At 47.5% G+C, this 12,593-nt stretch overlaps 1 protein-coding gene across 1 annotated transcript in view; it reads right to left on the bottom strand.

Annotated features, from left to right (window-relative positions):
• Nucleotides 1-10,727, bottom strand: part of PAK3 (p21 (RAC1) activated kinase 3) — a 254,770-nt gene extending 244,043 nt beyond the window's left edge. The window contains exon 1 of the mRNA XM_064574488.1: nt 10,526-10,727. The gene's annotated coding sequence lies outside the window, so the exon portion shown is untranslated. The remainder of the gene's footprint in view (nt 1-10,525) is intronic.
• Between the last annotated feature and the right edge of the window lie 1,866 nt (nt 10,728-12,593).

Raw genomic sequence — 12,593 nt, 5'->3', positions numbered from 1 at the left:
ACTCCAGTCAGTGTGAAAAGTTGGGCTTCTTCAAATGGGGCATTAGCTTAGGGTTTGAGGAGAGACTCCGACCCGTGGGCATATTCTGGAAATCTCTGTGCCTGGATGTGTTGTGCTCATGAGTTTGAGACCCATCAGTCCTAGTCCATTGAGTCTGAATTGGTGGCTGCCAAATACCCCTTGCTCTATGCCACAAGTTTGATAATGACGATCAGGCAAGAAGGACTCAGGTGAGCTGAAAATGCAAGAACCCAAGCCTATTCTGGGCCCTCCCCTGGCTCTCTCCCCTTATCCAGACCCCCATTAGCCGAGAGCATCCCGGAACTCCCTCCTGACCTCTGGTCCCCTCTAGCCTTGGTGCCGGCTTCCTGACAGGATTAGGAGGAGAAAAATAACCGGTAGGTTTCCTGGCTCTGCCATCGGTGAAACTAACAAGACTCGCAGGGTCTCGGGAGTTTCTGTCTCAATGCGGTTACCCGTGCGCCAACAGCAAAACCCATTTCCTGGCCCCAGCCTTCCAACGATACATAATGACCCTGGCCACATCACTCTGCCATTAAAATGAACTCGCCTCTCTTTCCTGGTGTTTGAAGTTATTCAGACTCTTCAGGGCTCAGGCTTCACAGCCAAGAAAATCTGTTGCTGCACACACTTGCCTTTGGCATAACCACCTTATTACCGCGGGGGAACGCTTCGTAGCAGCAGAATATTCCGTTTAACCATTCAGGCCCCAGGACCAGGCAGCCAGACCCGCTGCGCTACTCACCAGCCGAAATGAACTCGGTGTGCAAGTCACTTGGAGGCTCTGAGGCTCAATAAATGGCAGCTATACATAAAAAAAGGAAGACTTGCTGTCTCTGAAAGTTTGCCTTGGAGAAGCATCTCTCTGGCTCCAAATTCCCCTGCAATGAAATGAAGGGCTGAAGGGTGAGCCACAAGAATGTAAGTGGGGTAAATGGGTGTACGTTGATGCTGATGACTCCTTTCCTGTGGGCATTTAGAGAGCAGGAGGGCACTGAGGCCGTGCCTCTAAAATCAGTGCTATAACGAAGAGAGGGCTGAGGGTTATGGTGAGAGTTGGGGGGAGGTTAGGGCCTAAAAAGCTGGGGTGTTGAAATCCCATCAAGTGAGGGAACCCACTGCCATGCTAGGGATTTGAGGAAGGGAAGAGAAATAAAAGTTTTTAAAAGTCAAAGGAGGGGTGGAACCATCAAATGGGATTCGAGGGAGAGCTTGGGCAGAAAGGGTCTGAGTTCTGGAAACTACTTTGTCCTTTCTCAGAAATGCTGCTACTGAAGATTTTGTGCCAAAGGGCCTGAAATATGCTCATGACTGAAGAGCTGGTCAGTCTGTTCATCCAGACCTGCTCTTATTCAAAAGAACATTCTGCTCTCCACTTATCTAGGCAGAAACCAGCCCCAGGGACCTAGGTCAAAAACCAACCTCCTCGAATGCAGTCTTGTGTCATAGGTTTCTTCCTTAATTTTCTTTTTTTTAAGTTTTTTTTTTTTTTTTAAGTAAGCTCTACACCCAACGTGGGGCTAGAACTCACAACTCCGAGATCAAGCATCACATGCTCTACCGACGGAGCCAGCCAGGGACCCCTGGTGTCACGGGTTTCTAAGCCAGAGCTACTGGGAGGCCAGGACTTTCTCACTTAGGAAAATGGTTTTTATTCCCTCAGGCCAGAAAGCCCAAGGAAGGGCTCTTGCCTCCTGAAAGTTACCATAGGAGGGGGCTCCCGCCTTCTTTGAATCACCTAAGAAGCTGGTTAAGGCATAAGAATTCCTGGGTCCCCTCTTGGAGTTGTAGATTCAGTGGGTTGAGGTGAGGACTCCAGCTTTTAATGTGCCCCAAGTGATTCCGTCACAAAAGCACGCTCTGACTTCAGAGATGAACATGCTTTATTTAAATGGAAGGCACTACAGGATAGATCTGTGATTCCTGACTATGTCCTCATTGTATATGTGAAGAACCCGAGGCCCAGAGACATTTAAGCACTTGTTCAAGGTCACACAGCTAATTCGTACCAAAACCAGAATCGGAACCTGGGTCTTCTGCCTCCCCATTCACCATAAGCTCCATTTACCGACTATCTTTGCCTCTCAGCAAGATTTTTCCTGGAAGTTTAAGTACGTAGATGGATGTTCCTCCTGGTTCTAATCGGAGTTCAAAAGCAATGCTACCTTTGGGGAATAATTCAGTAAAAACTAAACACGATGATCCCGAGTTCTCCTGAAAGCATCAAACATAGTTTGAAAAAGAAAAGAAAACCTGACCTTTCCCCTTATGACCATCCATAAGGAGAAACAGGACACAGGATTTAGGAGCAGAGACCATATTTGTGGCTATAATGCTTTAGTTTTGAATCATTCAGCACCAAAGAGGAGACAACCTAGCTTTAAGATGGGACACTCGTGAGCTTAACAACCAAAAGCGTGTCTTTCTCAAGGCTGCAAAGATGAACAATTATATTGTCTGGCCATGAGTTCCCCAGTGAACTCTCCTTACGCTACTCCAAACCTTTAAAAGAAAGAAAAAAAAAAAGCCAACAACTATTAGATAGGATCTAAAGCCATTTGCCAAATACCAAGATTTTAAGGTAAGTGGGAAACCACAAATCATAAATGTCAATAGTTCAAATAATCCAAATGATTCCTTTGGGTACCATACCCCCCCATCTTCTGACAACTCAAAAGCATCCCAGCGCTGGGCTGTGTATGTACCACGCTAGGTAAAGGGAATGATGGGTAAGGACAAAGGGCATTCTTAAAGCTATCCGATGGGGAAGCAGCACCTCAAAGGCACCGAGGTCCATTCCTAGGGGAGACCAGGTGCCAGATTTTTAGCTAGCAAGTGCTGGGGGTAGGTCAGGAGCCTTTCCCAGCAATGTCCAACTCTGAGAGCGTGGTCTCCTCTCCAGCTGTGTCTTCACCATCTGTAAAATGGGCCACCATCGTCACCATCTGTTCGCGTGTCTCACGCTGCTCTGCCACCCCTCAAGGAATTTTAAGGTTGCTACCATCACGCTAAAGACAAAAGAGAGTTCTCAAACCACACAACCGACCCCCATGACTTCCATCTTCTCCTAATCCGCAGACCCTACCTGTGGCCTAGAGCAGACAGCCAATTCCCCGGGGCCGAATCTGGACGTGGGCAGGAAGGAGAGGCAAGAAGCTGAAGCAAGTGGCCGCAGAGTGAGGCGAGAAGCTACACCTGTCTCCGTTTGCCACCATTCCCTTTGCAGAGGGTGACATCACTGTTTATTTCTGTGAGAATAACTTCTCATGGGAGGGCCTCAAACTTGTCCTCTTTGCAGGAAGTCAAGTTGGATAGAAGCTGACTCCTACTCAGCACTCAGCCTCTGGAAAATTCTGGAACCAATCTAGCTGACCTCAGAGGTCGGCGAAGATACGGCAGTAGCTTTTTTCCCAAGTGTCTTACAAGGTAGATCTCTAAAGTCAATTTGCTGCTGCCAACAGAAATGACCCTAAATGGTCATTCATTTCACAGTGAATTTAGAGAGACTTGATGTTAGGAAAATGCGTTCGACACAGTTCTAGCTGGAAATGAATTAAAAAGCCTGTTTGCTTAAATAATTGAAGGTGAAGCATGTATTACATGTGTTTTGCGTGAAGTTAGGGATTTCTGCTCCAAACCTTTCCTGGTGTCCAATATGAATTCCTGCCTAGCACTTGATTTAAGAGCCGAAATCTCAATTATTGGAAGGCATCAAGAGGAGGAGCAAAGTATACTTTTATACTCTGTGGTTGGAATGTAAACTGGTAAAAAAAAAAAAAGAAGAAGAAGAAGAAGAAGAAGAAGAAAAGAACACTTCAGAGAACAATTTGGCAAGATCTAAGAAAAAAAAAATGACCTGAAAAAAGCCAGTCCTCGGAATTTATCTTAAGGAAATAATGAGCCCAATGCATATGATATAGAGTCCAAGGATATTCACTGTGGCCTTGTTTGAGTTTTCATAAAAGAACAGAGTGCCAATTAGGAATTTTCAAGTTTGAAACATTTCTATACAACTGGAAGACACTTTAAAATCGAAGCAAAAAAGTAAACAATAAACTGCTTAATATACTTACAACAGAGGAAGTGTTAGCTGCTGTCTGATAGATGTAAAGAGATGGCAGTTGTCAAGATGAGAAAGAACAACTGAATAGAAAAATAGGCCAATAAACAGCCGAAAAGGTGTTCAACCTCTCTGGTACTCAAAAAAAAAAGCAAAGAAAATGGGGACTGTTTTCAGCTATCACATTATCAAAGACTAAAGATCAAGAGTATCTGAAATTGGTGAGGAAGAGCCTAGCTAGAGAAATGGCCGTTGGTGGTGGGAAAGTAAGTCGCTATAACCTTCTTGCAGGGCAATTTGGACAGGGCTCTGTTAAAATCAAGGACGTGCAGACCAAAGTCTTTGAACCAGCAGTTTCACGACTGGCCATTTATTTTACAAACACCCTTGCAAGAGTATGCAGAGGTGCAGGTCAAAGGAAGTCGGCTGCCCCAATATTTAGTAATTCTTTTTAAAAATGAGAAATACTATAAAAATTCATCAATGAAAGCTGGATTAGAGACATTATGTCCCAACCATAGAAGTTAGAGTACTACGCAGCTCTTAAAAAGAATGAGACAGCTCTAGGTTTACTGGCAGGAAAAGACGTCCAGACACAGAGTTCCATGAAAAGCATGTTGGAGAACAGTATTCAGAGCACTGGTCGCATCCTTTGTTATTTTATGCACAGGAATACGTATAGGAATATTCATAAAAACATGCACAGAATGATACATACCAAACGGTGAACAGGGCAGGGATCGGATGATGGAGAGGCCCAGAACATTCTACTTCAGACTGCTATTTTTACAAGTATACGCGTGTATTATTTTAATCATAAAAATGCTTTTTTGAAACAAGAAGGCAAGCTGTGCCACTCCCCCACAATCTCCCAGCCTCTAAAAATGTCCTCTTCAAGGACATGGTGTTCCTGCATCTAAGATAATTTCTAATACCCAAGCCATGGGCTTGTTGCTACTTAGAAGTTAAGAAACACCGGAAAGAAGTGAAAGGGATGCCCCCATTCTTTTAGGAGAGTTTCCTTTCATGCTATTAGGGTGAAATTGACACACTTTCTAGAAGGACCTTCCTCTCCTGTCTTTTCACATCTCCCGCCATTTTTCCTGCCCTGCCTCCTTTGCCCCCTGCATGTTTTTCATAAGGTTGGGAGAAGGGGACATGGCTTGTTCATTTCAATTCCTTTTCTGTTTTTACCTCAGGAACTGAATCCAATCCCATTATTTCATCCTAAAGAGATTCCACACTAACTTCCACTCCCCCAGTCTATTCGGCACAAGGCTCATCCCGGTATTTCCAATCCCTCCCTCCCCCCCAAGTTAAGGTTGACAATTCCAACTCTGGGAATTTTTCGTGTTTAGGGAGTGTCTACAAGTGGCCCTACACTGTGTACTGACACCAACAGCCGGCAGAGTTGGAGCCCCGCACCTACACGACCCTCAAATTCCATGCCCTTTTTGCGGGGAGTTCATCAGTAGCATTCATCAAACTTCCAAGGAGGTCACGGGTCCACAAAAGAAAAGTGAATCATCACCAAGGAAGAAGGACTTGGTGATTGAATCATCCACTGAGTATCAAAGCAGAATACCCAGTCCTGAGGTTTCCAGAGTGGCTGGGTGAATCAGACAATGGGACACTCAAGAGGAAGAGAAGAAAGAGAGAGGGGAAGCATGGCCTTTTCAGGCTCCACTAGAAACCTGTCTCTCTGCTAAGGTGCCACACGAGAGCCCACACAACTCGGGCCTGGACATGACCTCCAGGTCCCACTGAATGAACCAACCCACACCCCCCTGAAGTACACAAGAAGATGGCTGGGTCGAGCGGAAAGAGCATTAGGAAGCAGCAGATCTGAGTTCTAGAATGATGACTGTTGTGTCACATGATAGCTGTGGGATCCTAGTGAACGCACTGCACTTCTCTGGCATTTTGCTCAGCCGAAACAGACGCTTTGCACCAGATGAACTTGGAAAGGCACTTGCGGTGCCACCATTGTGAATCTCCCCTACTGGACAGGTATCTCTGCCAAACTTTCCAGAACAGAGGAGGACTTTGCTCTCAAGGTCCAGTAGCACAGTCTTCAAGTCACAGCGTCTGCTCTCATGGCTGACCTAAACCCTCCCTGCTGTAACTGAAGCTTGCTGCTTTCATGTGGGGAGTGGCCGGTTGCGCATAAGGTGCACAGTGGAATGGGTAAATCTAAGGCCTCCCCGTCAGTCTCTACCCCCGAGCCAGCTGGCAATGGTTATTAGCTGTTAATTCTCAAGAAAGGCACTTTTCCTTCAAGGTGGCTTGTAAAGAAGAGAGGTTGAGGGAATTAATGAAGAGCCCAGGGAATCGGAGAGGGTCAATAGTCACACAAGTGCTTTTTCTTCGGCCTTTAAATTTCCTTAAAGATGGCCACGTCTTCCTATTGACTACACGGGCCGGGCACAGGGTCCACTGAACATGAACCCTACAGTGGCTGCGGCCAAGATGGCCCTCCGGAACTACTTCTGCAGGAGAATGAGTCTGAAGGATAAAAGCAACGTTCCAACTCAACTTAATTTCCACCTCCAGGGTTCTCTGGTCAGCAGGGTGTGTTCAAATTGGTGGGATTTTTCTTACGGCCCTACTGATGATACCTCTGGCCCAGGAAATTAGAGGCCACACTGGAATCTTCAGGAAGTGGAAGGAAGTAAGCGCAAAGAATTGAATCACCCAAGGTTGAATGAGGATAGGTCTTCGCAGTCAAAGCCGAGCAGAGAACTGAGGCAGTCTGCCCAACAGTGCGGCAGAAAAACAGGATTTGGGCCTGAATTATCAGGATAATTGCCTTAATTCTGCACTTCCCTTTCATAATAACCTCGAGTTTATATAGAGCCTTTCTTCTAAAGAGCTCAGAATACTTGCAGAGATATTATCTTAGTTGTCATCACAACATCACAGACGATGAGAACAATGATTATTATCAGCCTCATTTGGCGCATGGGGGAAGGAAGGCCCAGAGGGTGAAGCGAGGCGTCCAAGTTACCCAGCAAGAAACCGACAGCCTGCGAACTCCAAGGGAAAGGCTCTTGCCTGGCACTGCCCAGCCAATATTCTCAATAGCAGTCTGGCCAAATGCCTGTCGGAACAGCGGGTTCTGTGGGCAAATACACCTGGGAAAGGCTGCAGATTCTCTGCTCCTGGCGAGTCACCGTATACATTAGCCTGGTAAAGGCTTTCAGAAGCCCTGAAGTAAACAAACCTGTTTTTGCTTAAGCAAGAATTTCCCAAATTTAACTTGACCACAAAACTCTGTGTGTGTCTGGATGTGAGTGTGTAACACCTACTAGCATCCGGTGGAACTAGGCTTCTTCGTCACCCACACTGGCAAGCCCTTGGCCCAGCCACTAGACTTACCTGAGTATAGACACAGCAGACGTATCCATTCCTTTCCAGCCCAACTGTGGGGGAATGTGCCTTAGAGATGCTGCCTGATACTTTCTGCTACTGACAGCCAATGAGCAAAGGACCTTGATGTGCCCAAATGACCCCGGGCCATCATTTCCTCTGCCTCGGGGCACTGGCCAGGCTGGGGATGGGGGAAGTCAATTCAAGCTCAACCGCTTCTGCTGGCATTCCTTTCAAACAGAACCCAGGGCTATTTTTGGTCTTCATTTCAGGGAGGAGATGCTCAGGATGCTGGTCCAAGCCCTCAGAGCCCACACTCAACTAGCGTTATTTTGTGCCCACCAGGCACTTCCAGCAGAAATCATTCATCCCTTAGGTTAGTTTCCAGTGCCATTTATCAGCCCGTGCAACTGGCCCCAACACAAAAAAACGGGAGACTCAGAACGTGCACCCCTATTCGGGCTTAACCGCAGGCGTCTTAGAGTCAGTCCTCACACAGCCATTCCTGACTATGCACCTAACATACAGGACAGAAATCCTGGGCTATTATTAATTATCAGTGACACCACTAACAGTATCTAAAATGTAAAAGTCCCTGAAGACCCTGTCCTGGTTAATTTGCATTTTACATACAATCCAAATGACAAAAGATAACGGACAATGGATTTCATATTTATTACTACCATTTCCATGCTTTCAGTAGTCAGTATTTATTAAACACCCACACCACGAGGGAAAGTGCCTGCACTGACATTGGTAACTTTTTGTGCACAAAGTAAATGCAACGCGGGTATATCTTTCTTTATCCATCTATTGGCTACACAAAAAATTCTGTGTAAATTGCATTTGGGGTAAAAATCTTCACTGTAAAGGTCAGAGGGGCACTAATATTTAAGATGATCTGATTATGAAGCCTTTTGTAAAGCAACACATTCTGCAATGTGAATACTGTCCATCTAGGTCATTTGCCTTGTAAATACATACTTACCCATAGCAGATTTGCTTAAAGCAAAACACTAATATTTTAAAATGAGCTGGACCAATCTTAAGATGGGGACATGTGCTGATCTTTATCATAGATAAGATACTGGCTCCTTTTGGATTCACCATTAATCACCATCCCAGTCCAGGTCTCATTCTGAGTTTGTGATAGTAATACTTCTGAGGACTCCCTGCTGTCTTACTTAACCATGACCCCTCTGCCTTTATATATGCCGGTCCTTCAACTTGGCCACCTGGTGAATTAATTCTTCAAGACTCACTCAAATGTCACTTCCCCCATGAAGCCTGTCCGTCCTTCCTTCCTTCTTTCCTTCCTCCCTTTCTTTTTTCTTTCTTAAAAGATTTTATTGAAAGAAAGAGAGCACACGTGTGCACATGGGAGTGGGGGGAGGGGCAGAGGGAGAAAGAGAATCTCAAGCAGTCTCCCTGCTGAGCGTGGAGCCTGACCCTGAGATCATGACCTGAGCCGAAATCAAGAGTTGGACGCTTAACTGACTGAGCCACCCAGGCGCCCCAAAGCCTCTCCTGATCATACCTCCCACCCCCAGCTAGGCACCCCCCCTTTGTGCTCTCACAGTACCCTATCTCTTGTCATAATCTACTGTAATCATCTGCTTATACACTCAATCTTGTCTCCCGGACTGTGCACCCCCTGAGAACTGAGATGATGTTTTATTCATTTATTCATTTATATACTTCCAATACCTAGCATTACCACTGGCACATAGCAGGTGTTTAATAAACGTTGGTTGTTTGACTGAACAATCACTACCCTTAACCGTACATTTCTGGCCCCTGACAAATAATGCTTTCTTAAAGCCTCAAATAAAATGTACAAGAGAAGGTCTAGCAGTGCAAGAGAAGATCTAGCAGTTTTGTTCATGTTTGTTGATTTCTTCTTTCTTTGATTAAAAAACAACAACAACAACAACAACACCATACCAATTCACATCTTACAGTTCCAGGAGAATAAAAAAACCCTCTAACCCAAATTCACTACTAATACATAGGTGCATCTAGTATGTTTATTTTTCTCCAAACATACAGCTACATCCTGGCTCAAAAGTAACATCACTGCAGCAAAGACGACATGAGCATCCACTAATTAAAGGGGTGTGGGGGGAGGCACTGCAGGGATCACTGTAAGAGCTTTGGCTGAGAGAGGGAAACCTGCTAAGAAAGTTGGGCGTCTTTGGGGGAACAATAATCATGTCCAGTAGGACTTGGTCAACCTGGCTGGAAATTCCACAAGCAGAATGTCCTAAGCAACAGCCCCAAGCTGGGGGGATTTCCATCACTTTGAAACCATCATTACCCTTCCAGTGTGGGCAGAACAGGTTGGACCTGATCCGCCTGCGTGTTACTGCAATCTGGCTTGGCATGGGATGATACCCAAGGACATGTAATGCCAGGAGTAACCCAACCCCATGGCGCGCGCGCGCACACACACACACACGCACGACACCCCACACTCCAACTCATACTCACTGCACCCCACACAAAACCCTCACCATCTCCCCCCCACCCGACACACGCCGCCGCATTCCTGTGTGCCCAGTCACACACACAGGGAGTGCCCCCTCGCATTCTCTCACTTCCCCAGTGTGCCTGGCCCACACCCCACACCGCCCGCAGACTGCAGCCTAGCCTGGAACTGGAAGCTGGTGCGGACTGGTTTTTGTTGTATGTAACAAAGCCCCATGCACCCAGGTGCCCCGCTGGATCGGCTCCATCCATCTCTCCCCGCCCCCATCCACGAGCTCCCAGAACAAGAGAAAGCTCAGCTCTGGGAAGTGGATGCGGGGAGTGGGGGTGCACGGAAAGAGAGCTTGAGGGGTGGCCGGGGGGCGGGAGTCCGGGCAGCTTCGGGGCTCCCTCGCCACGAAGCCTGAGGGACGGCGAACTGGCCAAGGGACCGAGCTGCCCTCCCGCCCCATCGCACCCCGTCTATTCATAGAAAAAACCCCAACGCGGAGAAATCATCGACCCCCGCGCCCGCCGCGCGCCCTCCCGGCGGCTCTGGGGAGCCAGGGGCGCTCCAACTGCCCGCAACAAAGCGCCCCCCGCACAGACCTGTTCCAGGTTCTCGGCGGCCCGAGCGCAGGCAGCCGCGGCTGAGGGTTCTGCCCTTCGCCGCCGCGGACGGGAGGAGGAGCAGGAACTGGGGGAGGAAGGAGGACGAGAGGGGAGAGGAGACGGTGGCGGCGGCGGCGGCGCGAGGAGGAGGAGGAGGAGGAGGAGGAGGAGGAGGCGGCTGCGTCTGCGGCCGCTGCCGAGGATGCTCCGGCGGGAGGCAGGGCCGGGCGCGCGGGGCGTGGGCTCACGTGCGCCCCGCGGCCCCGGGATGCGCGCGCGACTGGGTGTGTGAGAGCATCTGGGTGGATTTTGACTGTGATTATTCCAGTTCCGACCTAGTCTGGAACTTGTGGTTCCTGCAGCCAGGCGGAAGTGAAACCCTTTCACTCTCCCAAGCCTGATTGTGCCGACCTGGCGATGGGGGTGGGGGTTTGGGAGCGAGGGCGGGGAGATGGGGTTCAGCACCAGGACTCCGGGCCTGCCGTCAACGCCTGCACCTCTTTTTTTCAGTCTCCTTTCTGGGTACGGGTGGCTTGCGTCCGCAAGTATCTCTGGAAAGCCTATGGCCAAAGAGAATAACAGAAAGAGACCCGGAGACCGAGGACAGTCCCCATCCACATCACATTGCATTGAGTGAGCACTCACGCTGTGCTGGGCCGGCTGTCTCCAGTACCCAGAAGGCAATTTTCTGTTCTAACTTGGGATTGACTTTCAGGAGTTTGAGGTGCCCATAACCTCATACGAGATCTACCTACATTCCACCTTTCCTTCTGTGTCTCATTCCATTGCAGTATCTCTGCACTTGTAACCAAAGTGGCATCCAATCAGTTCTGTACTTTTTAGTCTGCTTACCTAGGCAGCATCATCCAGGTCCCTGGTTTCCCTGGTGTCAAGGGGTCATTTAATCCTCGTGCCACTCCCCCTCTAGGACTGGGATATTCAGTTTAGATGAAAACCAAGACTGGCGTCCTGGGGGTCACACAGCTGAAGGTCATCATGGATCCAGCTGGAGACCCCGTTTGGATTTAGACCCCTAAAGCTAAGATAAGGGGAAACCAATTGTGAAAAGCACAACTTTTCCCCATGATTCAATCCTTGTTGAAGCCCTTGCTAAGAACTCTCCTGAAAGTCTTCCTGCTCATAACTTTTTCAGCATTTCACTTCGTCTTGCTAGTGGTTCATGCTTGTAGAGTACTTTGGGATTTACAAAGCACTTCCCAATAATAGGATTCCTACCATATCATCTCTGTGAATTAGGCAAGGAAAATATCATTATTCGTATTTTACACATGAGGAAACAGATTCAGCAAGATTAAGTGGTTTTGCCTAACATTACAGGCTAAAGGGTGGCACACTCCGAATTGGGACCCAGATCTTCAGATTTCCAGGCCAAAGTTCCTTTTTAAAATTCCATCTTGGAAAAACATTTCAAACTCATCTGTTGATCTCCACGTTGGAGGTAAATGGTTTAGTGCCTACACTAAGTTGAAACTGTTAACTAAAATATTTTGAAAAAGTATTTTCAGTTAGATCCATACATTCAGGTGCAACTCACAAGTTAGTGGGCAAAAAAGAGTCAAAGATTTTTGGGCCTCAGTTTCCAATCAACAGACATAATTATTCCTTTGATTCTGTTGCCAGCTACTGCAAGCATAATTTGAAATGAAGGTAGAGAAAGGACAATACAAAGAGGGCTTATTTGAATTTCCTGAGGTGATAATCTTGTGAATGTTTCCCCCACAAGCTAGATCTGCACCCTCTAAGTCATGAGAGTGAATCATTGTTTGCCACCAAGGGAGAAAACCTGTCTCCCACACGGCAGCCTGGGCAGTCCCAGGAGCGTGCAGATGGATATCAAGCAAAAGAAACAGGCGAGTGCAGCAGGTAAAAGCTCCACTCTGGAGTCAGACAGACCCAGGTGGAAAATCTTGGGGAATGACTCCATATCAATGACCCACCTGTCAAATAGGCGTAGAGGTGTGAGGACAAAATGCAGTGCAACAAGTGTGTGAGGCAGAGCGAGGCTCCATAAATGATAGGTATTATTATTCGAGAAAAGCGACAA

This window comes from Mirounga angustirostris, unplaced genomic scaffold (assembly GCF_029215605.1).
Source record: "Mirounga angustirostris isolate CCGP_5_RB_7025 unplaced genomic scaffold, mMirAng1.0.hap1 SCAF_11, whole genome shotgun sequence".
Taxonomy (NCBI): domain Eukaryota; kingdom Metazoa; phylum Chordata; class Mammalia; order Carnivora; family Phocidae; genus Mirounga; species Mirounga angustirostris.
The sequence above is the reverse complement of the archived record's forward strand: the minus strand, read 5'-3'. Positions and strand labels throughout refer to the sequence as shown.